The sequence below is a fragment of the Octopus sinensis genome, unplaced genomic scaffold (assembly GCF_006345805.1).
Source record: "Octopus sinensis unplaced genomic scaffold, ASM634580v1 Contig15446, whole genome shotgun sequence".
NCBI lineage: Eukaryota > Metazoa > Mollusca > Cephalopoda > Octopoda > Octopodidae > Octopus > Octopus sinensis.
The window spans coordinates 12,820-31,257 of record NW_021833736.1 but is presented as its reverse complement, the minus strand read 5'-3'; the positions used below and the strand labels follow the sequence as shown (position 1 = coordinate 31,257).

General features: G+C 37.5%; 1 long non-coding RNA gene across 1 annotated transcript; it reads right to left on the bottom strand.

Moving 5' to 3' along the window:
* Window positions 1–662: 662 nt before the first annotated feature.
* On the bottom strand, window positions 663–10,081 carry LOC118761585. The gene is made up of 3 exons (XR_004997487.1): window positions 9,945–10,081; window positions 5,262–5,266; window positions 663–673 (listed from the first exon to the last, which is right to left on the bottom strand). It is a non-coding gene; the product is annotated as an uncharacterized LOC118761585 (long non-coding RNA).
* Window positions 10,082–18,438: the final 8,357 nt, after the last annotated feature.

Sequence of the window (18,438 nt, the reverse complement as noted above, 5' to 3'; positions counted from 1 at the left end):
CAGATGTTGCTGCACATCGCTGGTCACAATGCGCTTCGCATTGTTTTAGCCATCAAATGACGTCACCACGCTGGCTAAGCGAGCAGAAGAAAGGGTGAGAGAAAGTTGCGGCGAAAGAGTACAGCAGGGATCGCCACCACCCCTTGCCGGAGCCTCGTGGAACTTTAGGTGTTTTTGCTCAGTAAACACTCACAACGGTTTGGGAATCGAAACCGCGACCCTAAGTCCGCGAGTCCGCTACCCTAACCACTGGGCCATTGCGCTTCCACATATATGCATATACATATATACGTACGTATATGTACATAATTACATCTATACGTGTATATATAAGCATATGTGGGCATAGGCCGTCATGAAACGTGTACAACAAAAAAAAAAAAAAATACGAAGCACGAGTACATGGAACATGAACTATTTTTTCGAACAACGAGAGACACTAATGGAAAACAAAACAAACAACATAAAGAACGACCCTTCATCAATTGTTGCTTGTTTTTTTCTAGTCTCGCCAATGTTTATTGTGCACTCTGCTGTCGTTATTTGATTGAAGTTATTCTGCGCGTCTGTGTGTAAAGATCAGTTGCGTTTTGCAGGGTTGGTTTATTTTAACCCTTAACTTAGAAATGGAGAAAGACATAGTGCTAGATATAAAAAAATAAGCCATTTGGGGCTAGAAATATTGAGAAAAACGTGAAATTCTTCGAGCAGGCACGTGATTTATGCCCTAGCGTAACTAGGGAGTAGGTAGAGGCGGTCCAGCCCGGTCGGCACACACTCTAGCTACGCTAGTGGTCTTATGCGGAATCTGTGATGAGCCCGAGTGATGCTGATTGCCTGGCGTCGTCTCTCATATGTATATATATATATATATATATATATATTATATATATATATCAAAAATAAGCAACAGGAAATCTTCGGTAATTTGGTACGATCGTTTCAGGCTACATCATTTTATTAAACATTGTAAGTATTACAACAGTTTTAAAATGTTGGGCGATCATCAGCCATTTATAGAGGTTTTCACCCCATTTGATTTATATGGATAATACCATACAAAATTCCGGTGCATCTAACTTATGTACCATATTCATTTGAATCTAAATTTTGCTGAACTTATATTATATATATATATATATATATATATATATATATATATATATATATATATACATACACACATATATATGTACTTGTATATATAAATGTATCACTGTATCATTGTCTTACTGTATCAGTGGATCTTTGTATCGACCAGACAATTGGGTGTTGTTATACATCCCTTGTCACAATGCGCTCAAAGTTTTTTTTTATTGGTTGCACCATTCTTTTCCATCATGGTCATAAATCGTTGAACTAAATCCGTTTCCCTTCGTCGTGGAGGCCTTCTGAGTGGCCTTTTTCCAATCTCTTCGATACATCTCGGCAGCTGCACGGGTCCACCAGTTGTCTTTGAACATTCGGAGAGAGAGAGAGAGAAGAAGAGAGAGAGAGAGAGAGAGAGAGAGAGAGAGAGAGAGAGAGGTGGGGTAGAGAGTGGGTGGTGCATGGAATGAATTTATATGAGAAGTTACGTATACAATTTATTCGATGTAGTCCTATCTTTGCAGCAGTTTCGAATGGTCGATTACTGATTGATCTAGCATTTTACCACCCAATTCACACGCGCACACACACACACACACACACACCATACACCACACACACGCACATGCAAACACATATAGACACATAAATATACATGCATACATGTATAAATATATATGTATATATATATATATGTGTGTGTGTGTGTGTGTGTGTGTGTGTATTCATAAACACATAGACGTATCTAAATACATTCAAGACACGCAGAGACAGACAGACAGACAGAGACAGGAGGAGGCAGAGAGAGAGAGAGAGAGAGAGAGAGAGAGAGAGAGAGGAGAGAGAGAGAGAGAGAGAAAGAGAGAGTGATAAAGAACAAAATTATGCCAAGAAGATAAACAAACAGAAAATGGCATTCACTCTGGGGATTTCAAATTATTTATATTATTTGTTACAGAGGAAATAAGGATATTGATAAACCTCCCAATTTCTGGTTGAACTGACGAGTATTCAAGAATTTGTTGCAACTGTATTTTATAGATTTCCAAAGGGAACAGAATTAACGCTTAAATACTTATAGAGCCGGGGGTGACTTGGGAAAAAAACAATATTTACTCCACTAAACAAATGCATCAGAATCTTCCAAAAATACTGAATATTATCTTGTTTACTTACATAATATATGATGACACATATGTATATATGTGGAGGCGCAATGGCCTAGTGGTTAGGGCAGCGGACTCGCGGTCGTAGGATCGCGGTTTCGATTCCCAGACCGGGCGTTGTGAGTGTTTATTGAGCGAAAACACCTAAAAAGCTCCACGAGGCTCCGGCAGGGGGTGGTGATCCCTGCTGTACTCTTTCACCACTCTTTCTCCCACTCTTTCTTCTGTTGGCCTGCTCGCTTAGCCAGCGGGGTGGCGTCATTCGAAGGCTGAAACAATGCGAACGCATTGTGACCAGCGATGTGTAACTACATCTGATGGACTAGTCAGTCACGTGATGGTGATATGTATATATATATATATATATATATATTGATAAAAACGGTAAGATAACAAAAGAAAGAAAGAGACCTCGATATTATATAAATAGAGGAAATTCATCTGTAAAATAATATGTGATAATTATTCGGTAGCCAAGATAAAACTCCGAGTTTCGTGCGCGCGCGCGTGTGTGTGTTAAATGTCTGTGTGTACCTGCGCGTGTATGTGTGTGCTAATCCTGTTTATCCCTCGCTTGACACCTGTCTTGGAGTTTGTTTGCGTTCATGTGACCCAGTGGTTCGGCAAAAAGAAACCAATAGAATAAGTACTGGCGGCAATTTGTTCGGCTAAACATGGACGCAATCCAACGACTGAAACAAGAAGATAAAAGATAAACCAAGAGTAAAAGACTACTTTTTTCACTTCCACCTGTGGTTTACCTGCACATCAAATATCTTGCTTATCAAATTATATCCGCGTACTTAACACTCCTCTCCCATAATTATAATGTTAGCAAAAGATTAAACAAATCGTGACACAACGTTATATCAACAACTGCTCAGTGTCTCATAAATACATTCGCTGTAAAAATCCGAGGCCCACAGAGGACATTTTAATGGCCTACCTGTTGCTAATCCCTACTCTATATAGCCTGGCACTCCTTCCGTTATGACGACGAGGGCTCCAGTCGATTCGATCAACGGAACAGCCTGCTCGAGAAATTAACGTGCAAAGAGAACTTCGCAGTCATGCGTAGCCTTAACGTAGTTCTCAAGGAGATTTAGCGTGACACACCAAATAGACAAGGCTGGACCCCTTTAAATTACAGGTACAACTCATTTTTCCCAACTGAGTGGACTGGAGTAACGTGAAATAAAGTGTATTGCTCAAGGACACAACACGCCGCCAGGGTCCCCTTTAAATAACAGATTCCACCCTATTTTCGCAACTGAGTGGACTGGAGTAACGTGAAATAAAGTGTCTTGCTCAAGGACACAACACGCCGCCAGGAATGGAACTCATAATCTTACGTTCATGAGCCCAGTACCCTAGCCACTAAGCCACGCGCCTGCTCTCTATGAAGAAACAGTAAACTGAAAATTGGAAACTAATTTCATAGAAGATTTAAGATTAGATAAGAACAACATTCTTGACCAACATCGACAAAGAAGAAGTTAGTCAATATAAACAGCAAGTATGGCTCAAAAGCTCTGGACAATAAACAAAACTGGAGTGTTTGATTTCAGTTGTAGAGAACCAATACCTAATCATAAAATACAATAATAACTCAAGTGCTGACATCCAACATCAACTGCAAACTTAATCAGCGCAAGAGAAACAATTGATCACAGTTTCTAGTTGACCAGTTGCATGCAAAGACAGAATTTATCTCTACGGACATGATTGTGTAGGGAATTATATCCAGTGGGCAATATGCCGTTAATTCGATCTAAGACACCGGTCAGTTCAGTTATGTGACAGTGACTTAGCAACAGTAATCTGGGGCGTGCGTGTCCTAATTCACATGGAGATCAAAATTAACTATATATTATATAGTTATCTCTCTCTCTCTCTCTCTCTCTCTCTCTCTCTCTCTCTCTCTATATATATATATATATATATATATATATATATATGTATGTATGTATGTATGTATGTAAGGCGGTGTGCTGGCAGAAACGTTAGGGCGCCAGGCGAAATGCTAAGCGGTATTTCGTCTGCCGCTACGTTCTGAGTTCAAATTCCGCCGAGGTCGACTTTGCCTTTCATCCTTTCGGGGTCGATTAAATAAGTACCAGTTACGCACTGGGGTCGATATAATCGACTTAATCCGTTTGTCTGTCCTTGTTTGTCCCCTCTGTGTTTAGCCCCTTGTGGGTAGTAAAGAAATAGGTATTTCGTCTGTCTTCATGTTCTGAGTTGAAATTCTGCTGTGGTCGACTATGTCTTTCATCCCTTACGGGGTCGATAAAGTACCAGTGATATACTGGGGTTTATGTAATTAACTATCACCCTCTCCCAAAATTTCAGGCCTTGTGCCTATAGTAGAAAAAATTATCATTATTATCCATCTTATCCTGTTCTTTTTTTTCACACCTCTTCTGCGCTTTTTCTCTCCTTCTCCCACTCTGTCTGTCTGTCTCTCTTTCTTTTTACCTTCTTTCTTTCTTTCTTTATCTCTCAAACGCATATTTTCTCTCAGACCCTCTTTTTCACACATACGAACATCCACCCTCTCTCTCTCCCTCCCACACACACTCCCACACAGACACAAACGCACATACACATACTCTCTCTCTCTCACACACACACACTCTCACACTCACACATACACATACACTCTCTCTCTCACACACACACACATACACACTCTCTCTCTCTCACACACACAAATACACATACACTCTATCTCTCACACACACACTCACACAAACGCACATACACACACACACACCACTCTCACACTCAAACAAACACACACAGATATACACAAACATACACTCTCTCTTTCTCTTTCTGCCCTTCTTTCTTCTTCTCCCCTCCTCTATATTCAAGTGTGCGACGAAAACACTACTGTTCAGCCATTTTCTTTTTGTTTTATAAATATAAATTCCCACAGATTTGTTATCTGCCAGTAATGATCTCGCTAAATTCCCTCTCATTAATCTCATTGACTTCAATCACGTCTTCTGTGTATTATTTTCAATGAAAAATGTTTTCAAATGTTCTCCATTTCTTCTTGAGTTTTTATCCTTTTGTTATCCAGTTTACACACGCAAAATACACTCATACAATCGAATGTTCTTGCTGTTGTATTTTGTTTCGCCTTTATCGCTGGCAATTTCTCTCTACATTAATGATACAATTATAATAACATAGAAACATTACTGACAATTTTCAATAGTCCAAACTAATTCTACACCCACAGTTTGTTCGATATTTTTACAGCTTATGTCTGCCATTTTTCCATCTCTCTACATCTCTTTCTGTCTTCCCTCTCTTTCACTTTCTCTCTCCCTCTCTCTCTCACTCACTCTCTCCCTCTCACTTCCCAATCTCTCTCAGTGTTTTTGAAACAATCTAATATTTTTAGTTGTTTCTCTCCGATATTTCAATTCTGTCTCTTCTCTCTTCTTTCTTTCTTTCATTTTTCTTTCTTTCTATCTTTCTTTCTTTCTGCCTCCGATATTTCAATTCCGTCTCTTCTCTTTCTTTCTCTCTCTCTTCTTTCTTTCTTCCTTTCTTTCTCTCTTTCTTTCTTTCTTTCTTCTTTCTTTCTTTCTGTCTCCGATACTTCAATTCTGTCTCTTTCTTTCTTTCTTTCTTTTTTTCTTTCTTTCACCGATATTTCAATTCTGTCTCTTCTCTCTTCTTTCTTTCTTTCTTTCTCCGATATTTTAATTCTCTCTCTTCTCTCTCTCTTCTTCCTTCATTCATTCCTTTCTCTCTCTTCTCTTTCTTTCTTTCTTTCTTTTCTTTCTTTCTGTCTCCGATATTTCAATTCTATCTCTTCTCTCTTCTCTCTTCTTTCTCTCTTTCTTTATTTTCTTCTTTCTCATTTTATTTTCCCCCTCTCTCCCTCATTCTCACTCTGTTTATCTCTATGTATCATTCTATTAACTCACTCGGTCTCTCTCTTTCCCCTTTCTCACCTCTCTCTCTCTCGCTCGCTTCCCCCTCACTTAGCTCCTATGCTTTTCTAATTTTCCTTCAGCTATAAATCACTTTTGACAACCTCCTTCCTTACTCTCCACCATAGCTCATTGTTTTCTTCACACCAATCGTTGATATCCTTGCCTTTTTTACGCTGTCGTTTATGTTGTCATAGGAATAGATGGACTGGGCGACACCGTTTACATCTGTGTGTGTGTGGTTGTGTGTGTTAGTTTTGAGTTGTTTGGAAGTTCATTCATCTCTGTCTATTTGAGAAGAATATTTCAGGACGGTTTCCATTTCATTTTCTGAATGAATGAAATGATGGCTAGGAAAAAAAGTTGAAATATAAAATATAAAGATTGAAGAAAAGTGAACAGAAATTTTATATATATATATATATATATAAGAGACCAAAGTGTACGTACGGCGCTATATATATATATATATATATATATATATATATATAATATATATATATATATAATATATACGAGCAAAACGCCCCCCCCCCCGGTCCAATGGACGGTGCTGAGTTGTCAAACATTTAAACCAAATTTTCTCAAAACTTGTCCGATCGTCCCATTTTGTGGCATTATTTCAAGCCAGCCGGCTTTTTTTTTGCGCAAATTGAACGTGCATTTTTCTCACCGTACGCGTAGTATCGATCGCAACAGCTGATGTACTTGCGCGTACAAATGCACCTTCCCACGGCTTTATCGATCTCATTCTCACCTGGAATCGATTTTTGTAATTTTTTCAAGACTTATACACGCCCTGATACCGTCGGTATCTACATATCAAATTTGAGCGCAATCGGATGGAGGATGCCCGAGATCATAGAACACACACACACACAGAACGGATTTTATATATAATATATATATATATATAATACAAAATGGGACAAGAACACAAAACATCCGGACAGGTAGGTGATACAAAAAGGGACAACAGAACATCCAGATAGGCGATACAAAGAAAACAAGGACGGGTTATTCGAAGTTTTCTTTCCTCAGTCAGCCGAAATTGCGAGGATAATCTGGTGCTTGACTGAGGAAAGAGTACTTCGAACGACCCGTCCTTGTTTTCTTTGTATCGCCTATCTGGATGTTTTGTTGTCCCTTTTTGTTTCACCTAGCTGTCGCGGATTTTTGCGTTCGTATCTCATTTTGTATTATATATATATATATATATATATATTTATTTAATTATTTATTTATATATATATTCTTTTATTCTTTGATTTCAGTCATTTAACTGCGGCCATGCTGGAGCACCGCCTTAAAGAGTTTTAGTTGAAGAAATCGAACGGCTAAGTTAGGGGATATAAACACATCAGCATCGTTGTCTAGCGATGGCGGGGGACAAACGCAGAAACTCATACGTACATACACACATACATACATGTATATATATATATTATATAATATATATATATATATATATTACAAAGGCGAGCGCTAAGCCGCAGTAAGTAAGATTGTAATGTTATCAGTCCGAATATGCTTGATGCACGTTCGAACTGGGGAACAAGCTACTCAGTGCGTTTCGTCATGGAAAATATTTTCTGTGACACAACGCAGTATGAGTAGCTTGTTCCCCAATTCGAACGTGCATCTAGCATATTCAGACTGATAACAACATTACAATATGTGTGTGTGTGTATGCGTGTATTGGGTTGGTGCATAATTATTGCGTTTTTTTTTTTCAACATATGTATCCAACAAAAACAATAGCAAGATGTAACAAAAACATCTTTAAATGAGTATTCCGGAGCATCTTCGCCATCTACTTCAATTACTGCTTGACAGACGGCCAGATCGTCATTTAAAGATGTTTTAATTAAATATTGTTATTGTTTTTCTTAATTAAAATTTACTGAAAAAGGCACCAACGCAATATGTATATATATATTCTCTCCTTGTTTCTTTCTGTGTTCCTTTCTGTGGAAGAGCGTAGACTCGAAACGTTAAAGACTTTTTCACTTCCCGAGCGTTATACAAATGCATCTGTTTGTTGTCTACACCACCTGTTTTTCGTCTTTTGTTTTTTTTTTGTGAATTCTCTCTCTCTCTCCCACTCTCTCTGTGTATGTATATATATATATATATATATATATTATATATATAATTATATATATATATATATATATAGGCGCGTGGTCTACTAGGTTAGGGAGTTGCACACGCGAAACGAGTAGTTTTTAACTGTGGGACTCGAAGTAGATGAAGCTATAAATAATATCGTGTTAAAATCGGTTTGCTGTATTTGTTGTCTGCTACATTCTGCATACAGAATTTCACATCCCACCCAGCTCCAGCTTCGGAGTTTTTTTAGAAAAACTACAGTTAGAGGACGACATACATACTAGCGGAATGCTAAAACATCTGACGACATTGTAAGCTGGAATACTGTCTATTGATATGAGAGAGAAGGGGAGAAGAAAAGAAAGAAAGAGACAGTTCCTCATCTCACGGCAATATCGGTGGAAAGCACGAAAAATTTTGAAGTGCCTAAGAATTTCAGCTGATCACTCCTCATCTTTCCTGTCAGCTAAGACGTAAGGAGGGAATGCAAGAAGATTTCAAGTCTTATGCCCGCAAAGAATATATAAGTGTGTGTGTGTGTGTGTGTGTGTGTGTGTGTGTGTGTGTGTGTGTGTGTGTGTTGTGTGTGTGTGTGTGTGTTGTGTGGTGTGTGTGTGTGTTTGTGTGTGTAATAAGTTAAGTTAGAAAACAGGGATATCAGATCTTTTCGGTTTGAACGGCAGTTTTTTCTAGCGGTGTCATAGGAAATTGTCACCCATAATTACGACCTTGTATCGATCTATTGCATTTCAATCTCTTTTAAGGTTAGCGCTAGTTAGGATTAGGGTTAGGGGTGGGGGAATGGTATCTTTTTTCTTCAGAAATGTAAATAAACCCAATCTGTTTCTTAAACGAGGGACATATTCATACGGCACAGATATATACATATATACGATGGGCTTCTTTCCGTTTCCGTCTAGCAAATTCACTCACAAGGCTTTAGTCGGCCCGAGGCTATAGTAGAAAGCACTTGCCCAAAGTGCTGCGCTGTGGGACTGACCCCAGAACCATGTGGTTGGGAAGCAAGCTTCTCACCACACAGCCACGCCTGCGTCTACACACACACATACACACTGTATATATATATATATATATATATATGGCAAATGAAAGATGAAAGATGGGTTATACGAGAATTTATTATTAATCACAATTGTTTCGACACATCTAGCATATATATAAATATACATAAATAAGTACAAGATCGTTATTTTAAGTAGCGATCAAATCTATTGGGAGCATAAGAAGATAAATACCTTAGAAGTTATAATAATTATTAATTATAAATAAAGGTATCCAAGAGATACCACCATGCTTGAAATAGCAGTCAAAACCTGACTCTAAAACCACGTCAAGTATTCAATACAGCATATATATATATCGTATAGAGAAAATGGCCTCTTTAACTGTAGAATTCACCTTACAAAACCGACAATTGTCCCTGCTGTATTCTTTGTTCCTTCCCGAGTCATGCCTGGCTCATAAGGGCTGGTTTCACAGTTTCCTTGGCGTATAGGTTTCCCACCTGGACGGGACGCCGATCCGTCGCAGGTGAACTGCAAGATGCAGGAGGGAAGAGTGAGAGAAAGTTGTGGCAAAAGAGTCAGCAGAAGTTCGCCATTACCTTCTGCAGGAGCCGCGTGGAGCTTAGGTGTTTCGCTCATAAACACACACACATCGCTCGGGTTGAGATTCGAACGCGCGATCGCTCGACCGCGAGCCCGCTTCTCTAACCATTAGGCCATGTGCCTCCTTCTGCTGTATTAACATTTGTAAATATAGCAAATTTAACTAACTTTGGATCACCTTGAAAACGTTGTGATAATGTGTATTTCCGGAAGTATTTATTTCAAAGATATTTTCTATATTTTCACATGTTAATACAGCAGAAACAATTATCGGCTTTAAAGCGGCGACCTGGCAGAAACGTTAGCACACCGGGCGAAATGCTTAGCAGTATTTCGTTTGCCGTTACGTTCTGATTTCAAATTCCGCCGAGGTCGACTTTGCCTTTCATCCTTTCGGGATCGATTAAATTAGTACCAGTTACGCACTGGGGTCGATATAATCGACTTAATCCGTTTGTCTGTCCTTGTTTGTTGCCTCTGTGTTTAGCCCCTTGTGGGTAGTAAAGAAATAAGTATTTCGTCTGCTGTTACGTTCTGAGTTCAAATTCCGCCGAGGTCGACTTTGCCTTCATCCTTTCGGGATCGATTAAATTAGTACCAGCTACGCACTGGGGTCGATATAATCGACTTAATCCGTTTGTCTGTCCTTGTTTGTCCTCTCTGTGTTCAGCCCCTTGTGGGTAGTAAAGAAATAAGTATTTCGTCTGCCGTTACGCTCTGAGTTCAAATTCCGCTGAGGTCGACTTTGCCTTTCATCCTGTCGGGGTCGATAAATTAAGTACCAGTTACGCACTGGGGTCGATGTAATCGACTTAATCCCTTTGACTGTCCATGTTTGTGCCCTCTATGTTTAGCCCCTTGTGGGCAGTAAAGAAATAAGAAACAGTTATCGGTTTTGTAAAGTGAATTCTACAACTAAAGATTTGATTTTCTCTATACACGTCTTTGGTGTCTAATACTCTGAATTTCTCGAAATTCTTCGAAATGATATTTGGATTTACTTGTCATACATAAAGAATTACCTTGGATGTTTATTCCAGTAGCATTTATTGGTATCTTATTGTTAGGAAAGAGTTAACCAAATTCGTTTAAAACTGAATGTTTTTTTTTATATCTGCCTGGATTTTTTAATGCCTTTTTCTCTTCTTTCGCATACACACACACATAAATGTGTGTGAGTATGTGTGCATGTGTGTGTGTGTGTGTGTATGCGTGTTTGCCCCTCACCAGCGTTTGACAACCGTAAGTTAGTGGTCAGGCAAAAAGAGACGCATAGTTTTAACTCTAGGCTTGGATCTTTTCGGTTTGAACGGCAGTTTTTAATATAATCTAGGTAACTAAAAAATTTTAAACTTCGTATACTGGTAGAATGTGTTTATAAAACATCTTTTTCTCTTGGCTTTATTGAGAAAATTCTAAGTTTGTAAGATATTTGTTGTTTTTTTTCTTCAATTTCTGCAATTTCAACAATCAATGACGTCATTGAGGTGGAAAAACATTCTGTGCCGTATGAATATGTCCCTCGTTTAAGAAACAGATGGTTTATTTACATTTGTGAAAAGAAAAAAAGATACCCTTCCCCCCACCCCTAACCCTAACCCTAACTAACCCTAACCCTAAAACAGATTGAAATGCAATAGATCGATACTAGGGTCATAATTATGGGTGACAATTTCATATGACACCGCTAGAAAAAACTGCCGTTCAAACCGTAAAGATCCCTAGGCTTTATAAAAACAAAAACAAGTACTGGAATTGATTCATTCGTTTAGAACCCGTCAAAGCTGAGCTGCAGTATGGCCGTAATCCAATGACTTAAACGCGAAAAAAGTAAAACGATAAACATCGGAAGACGCTCTCTTGCTCATCTCCGTTGTGGAGGCCATTAAGCACAGCCAGCATTTAGGCCAGTCAGATATGTATGAGGTCACAGGTTGAAGATATCTGAGTGAACATATGACAGACATGTGAATAAAAGGGCACCGCGTATTTGATCATTGAATTTGCAGCGGACGGACGTAAGTCATCTCGAGAGAAGATCTGAGGAAATGATAACTGGAACAGTCTAATATTAGTGCATGTGCGTGCGTGTGTCCGTGTGTCCGTGTGTGTGTGTATGTGTTTGCATCTGCATTTGTAATTGTTAGTCTGTTATGTGTGTGTGTGCTTGTTTTATATGTACGTACGTATGTATGTATGTATATGTGTGTACGTATGTATGTATATGTGTACTGTGTGCACGTGTGTATGTGTCCGAGTTTCACTTCAACAGAATCACAAGTATACATACACCACACAGTCTTTCACATACACACACATGCACATATATAATATATATATATATACATATAATATATATAATATATATATATATATACACATACACATAATATATAAAAAATATATATATATATAATATACACATAATATATAAAATATATATAACCACATACACATAATATATAAAATATATATATAAACACATACACATACACATAATATATAAAATATATATATATATATAATATACACATAATATATAAAATATATATAACCACATACACATAATATATAAAATATATATAAACACATACACATACACATAATATATAAAATATATATATATACATACAATATACACGCACACACATATATATATACATATAAAATATATATACATATACAATATATATATACATACATAATATTTCATTTATGGGTTTCAGCCAGAGGATGAGGCCATGCTGGTGCACCGCCTTTATTTCATCCGGGGATTTTTCCAGTATTGCTTCTGGTGAAGGAACCAGTTGGACGATGCCGCTCTTCTTTATCCCTCCTGCCGCGATGTGGGTTCATCCGGTATTGCTGATTAAAAAACTATTTAGACGTTTTTTGAAGACTTCCATGTCTACATTTGCAGATTCCCTGATGTTCTGTAGTAGCGCATTAAAAAGTTATGGTCCCTTGAATCCCAGGCTATTACAATATTGGGTTCGTATCCTCGATGTAGCAGATGGAACTGTGCAGTGCCGTCCAATTCGGAGATTGTTGTAGACCCTCCACTATTTTCTACATGTACAGGACTGTTTGAACGGCTGTTTTTAAAAATAATTTCCACGTAACTAAACACTTTTAAACTTCGTATACTGGTAGAATGTGTTTATAAAACATATTTTTCTCTTGGCTTTATTGAGAAAATTCTATAGTTTGTAAGATATTTTCTGTATTTTTCTTCAATTTCTGCAATTTCAACCAATCACTGACGTCTATTGAGGTATAAAACATTCTGTGCCGTATGAATATGTCCCTCGTTTAAGAAACAGATTGGGTTTATTTACATTTCTGAAGAAAAAAGATACCCTTCCCCCACCCCTAACCCTAACCCTAAAACAGATTGAAATGCAATAGATCGATACTAGGGTCATAATTATGGGTGACAATTTCAAATGACACTGCTAAAAAAACTGCCGTTCAAACCGAAAAGATCCCATATCTCTCCCGTCTCCTTTCCAGGGAGTAGAGTCCCAGTTTCTTCAGCCTCTCCCAGTAACCCATGTGTTTTATTGAGTCTATCTTCTTTGTGTAGTGGCGTTGGATTGCCTCTAGTTTCGCAATTAGTTTGACACTCAGTGGGGACCACAATTGGGAGCAGTAGTCTAGACGACTGAGAAGAAAGGTTCTCCAAAGCAGAAGCATTGAGTCTCGGTTCGTGGTCCTGAAGGATCTAAGGATCAAACCTGCCACTCGCCTGCATAGTGTTACCATCTGAGAAATGTGCACATGGAAAGTTGCGTCGCTGCTCATGTGAATTCCCAGGTCACGCACCGACTCTAAATCTGGGATTACATAACCTGCTGGTCCCGTGTACTTCAGCTGTAGTTTGTTTGTGGGCTGATAGGTGAGTGCTTGAAATTTTGTGCCATTGAACTGCATATTATTCTCATCAGCCCATTTATATATTACGTTCAGGACCGCCATCGATAATATTTTGAACTTGCTGGATAAATTAAGATGTTCTTACTGTATACGAACGTTTAGAGAATGTATTTCTTTTTATCTTTGATGCAGTTGAAACATTCCTTCCGAGGGTTTCGTGTTCCATGCCTATCTTTATATATAAAAGTAAGGTTGTGTGCTGTCTGTCTCCTACGATTTAGATTCCTAACTACTCCCACATTTTGCGGTGCAGTTTAACCAAAACCGGGTATCTTATAGTCGTGATTCATATCGAGCCATTCTGGGTATTAGCGCGCGTCTACGATGAGTCTACGATTAAAAAAAAAAATTACCATCATTTTTTTCCATTTTAATGCATTTTTCGCTATTAAATAAGGGAAGTAACTCTCTAAAAATGTCTACGGTTAGTCAACGATTTAAAAAAAATTTACCATCAATTTTTTTCCATTTTTAATGCATTTTTTGCTATATTTTGGCTATAACTCTCTAAAAATGCTTATATAGTTATTTCCCTTACAAACCCAAGCAACGCCGGGCGATACTGCTAGTTTTATATAAACAAAAAAATCTTGCAACATTTAGAAAATTAGCAATTACCTAATCACTATGTTCCGAACGTATGCTAACAATGATCGTGTCTTTTCACTTCTTGCGTTGCGTGAGTAAATTATCAGCCAAAAGGGATATGAAAAAAATAAAAGCCTTTTAACCAGTTGGAATATATTGATAACTAAATGTCTTCAAATTCTCCTCCAACCCTGTATGAACAAACACATGCACACACACACAAACACCTATCTTAATACAAGTACATGTATATATATACTCATGGATTTCCTTGGTTTCATTAGTTTGCACTTCACGGGTAGGTGAAGTCATTTCACTAAGTATCGTAATTGCTATCATAACTTTTCCCAGCAGATCTCTACTCAGCATCCTGTAAAATATCAGTAAATGGTTCATATTTTTTCATTAGGTTAATAACCGTCTCGTTCGAATAAATGTGTCCGGGTCCCGCCTACCACATTTGTGTGTGCATATGTATGTCTGTATATATATATATATATATATATATATATATATATGTGTGTGTGTATGTATGTATACCTATATATATATATATATATATATATATGCATACATATATATGAGGGTATTATTATTTATAATAATAACAGCGGTTTAGCATGCGTAAAAACCTATAACGGTATAAAATATCAATTAATACCCTTAATTATTAATCTATATATATGTGTGTATATATGTACATATATATATGTTTATATATATGTATATATATATATATATTATATATATATATATATATATGTGTGTGTGTATGTATGTATACCTATATATATATATGCATACATATATATGAGGGTATTATTATTTATAATATAACAGCGGTTTAGCATGCGTAAAAACCTATAACGGTATAAAATATCAATTAATACCCTTAATTATTAATCTATATATATGTGTGTATATATGTACATATATATATGTTTATATATATGTATATGTATATATATATATATATATATATATATATATATATGCTTATATATGTACATATATATGTATGTGTATATATATATATATGCTTATATATGTACATATATATATGCATGTATATAAATATGCTTATATATGTACATATATATATATATGTACATTGTTACTATTATACGAAAGTGTCGTAAGTCCAAAATGTTGCTTTTTCAGAAAATGAAAAAAATAGTTTCATCATTCCACGGCAAAACCATTGTGCTCCACTTTGACAACAAAAGCATAGCCAAACTAAACTTCCTATAGAAAATAAGTGATCACGAAAAATGAACTATAATTTTCACAGACCTAAATACCCGCAAGTGTTCAGTGTTCTCTGCACGTACATGTTTTCATAGATGTAAACGTGTTCACTAATCTAAAAACATGTTCACCAGCCTAAACACGTGCTTGTTTTTATTGAGCCAAACACACATGTATGTTCACTGTTCTAAGCACGTACATGTTTTTCTTGATGTAAAATTGTGCATGTGTTCACTATTCTAAACACCTACATATGTTCACAGATCTAAACACGTACACATATTCACGGATGTAAACCCTTATATTATACTAGCAGTATCGCCCGGCGTTGCTCGGGTTTGTAAGGGAAATAACGATATAAGCATTTTTAGAGAGTTATAGCCAAAAAAAGCAAAAAAATGCATTAAAAATGGAAAAAAAATGATGGTAAATTTTTTTTTAAATCGTAGACTCATCGTAGACGCGCGCTAATACCCAGAAGGGCTCGATGAATCACGACTATAAGATACCCGGTTTTGGTTAAACTGCACCGCAAAATGTGGGAGTAGTTAGGAATCTAAATCGTAGGAGACAGACACACAACTTCACTTCTATATATATAAAACTGTAGTTGTGTGAGTGTCTGTCCCCTTCGATTTAGATTCCTAACTACTCCCACATTTTGCGGTGCAGTTTAACCAAAACCGGGTATCTTATAGTCGTGATTCATATCGAGCCCGTCTGAGTATTAGCGCGCGTCTACGATGAGTCTACGATTTTAAAAATAATTTAACATCATTTTTTATTCCATTTTAATGCATAATTTTTCGTGTGTCGATGGCGGCGGAGTTGGCGTCCATGGTCACACCTGCACCTGTTTGCTTCTCCCCCTTCTTCCCTCCCTCGTGAAGCTGTGGGGAAGGGAGTGTAAGGAAATCAACGTCGTAAAGCGTTGTCAAGGAGACCAGCGTTCTTTTAGAACAACGACTTCATGGCTTGAAGGCACCAAAACAGAAATGGCTAAGAAAGCCCGAATTGGCATCTATAAGGGAAGTAACTCTCTAAAATGCTTATATAGTTATTTCCCTTACAAACCCGAGCAACGCCGGGCGATACTGCTAGTTTATATATAAAAATATGTTCACTAGTCTAAAAGGCGACATATTTATTTATGTAAATTTGTACCTCTATTCACAAATCTAAACACCCATATGTGTTCACTGATCTAAGTATGTACATATATTCACCGATGTAAGCTCATGCGTATGTTCACTGCCTAAACACGTACATATTTTTACTCATTTAAACACTTGTAGTCGTTTACAGATTATAACTGACTGAAACATGTAAATATTTACACACCTAGACATGAATATATGTTCAATGGTGAGGGCGCGTGGCTTAGTGGTTAGGGCATTCGGCTCATGATCGTAAGGTTGTGAGTTCGATTCCCGGCGACGCGTTGTGTCCTTGAGCAAGACACTTTATTTCACGTTGCTCCAGTCCACTCAGCTGGCAAAAATGAGTTGTACTTGTATTTCAAAGGGTCAGCCTTGTCACTCTCTGTGTCACGCTGATTATCCCCGAGAACTACGTTAAGGGTACACGTGTCTGTGGAATGCTCAGCCATTTGCACGTTAATTTCACGAGCAAGCTGTTCCGTTGATCGTATCAGCTGGGACCCTCGTCGTCGTAACCGGCGGAGTCTTTTATATGTTCAACTAGCAGTATCGCCCGGCGTTGCTCAGGTTTGTAAGGGAAATAACTATAAAGCATTTTTAGAGAGTTATAGCCAAAAAATAGCAAAAAAATGGGAAAAAAATGATGGTAAATTTTTTTTGAGAGTTAAAAAAGTGGAGTTGCGTCCCCTAGACGGTCTGTGGTTTGGGTTTCTGATTCTCGACCCCATGTCGAATTTATCGATTTTTTTCAGAACTGGGGGAACTTTTCAAAATTTTCGCTGCGTTAGTTTTGAATTATGACATTGGGCTATGTGTGTGTCAAGTTTCATCAGAATCGGTTGAAAGCAGTGGTCAGGGTGAGGGTACAACCAAACAGACACACAGAAACACACACAGACAAACTGCCGTTTATATAGAGAGAGATGATCTAAACACTGACGTATGTTCAATGATATGAACACCTACATATGTTCAAGCAACATTAATCATTGCTCTTGAATTCGATTTAGCTTTTAACCATTGAACAGAAGCTACACTGGAGATTTAAAATATCGAAGTAGAGATGGAGGAGGTGCCAGGATTAAGTCCAACTTTCTAGAAATCATTTGCGCAGAACTTTAGAAAGGGAAATGGGAACTGGAGGACGTATCGTAAACACGCCCCCCCCCCCACACGTATATCTTTATATATAAAAGTAAGGCTGTGTGTCTGTCTCCTACGATTTAGATTCCTAACTACTCCCACATTTTGCGGTGCAGTTTAACCAAAACCGGGTATCTTATAGTCGTGATTCATATCGAGCCCTTCTGAGTATTAGCGCGCGTCTACGATGAGTCTACGATTAAAAAAAAATTTACCATCATTTTTTTTCCATTTTTAATGCATTTTTTTGCTATTTTTTGGCTATAACTCTCTAAAGATGCTTATATAGTTATTTCCCTTACAAACCCGAGCAACGCCGGGCGATACTGCTAGTTCACATATAAAAAACACGAAACTCATATGAACATCTACACGAATATACAGTCACGTGCACACCTGCACACGCATACGAATC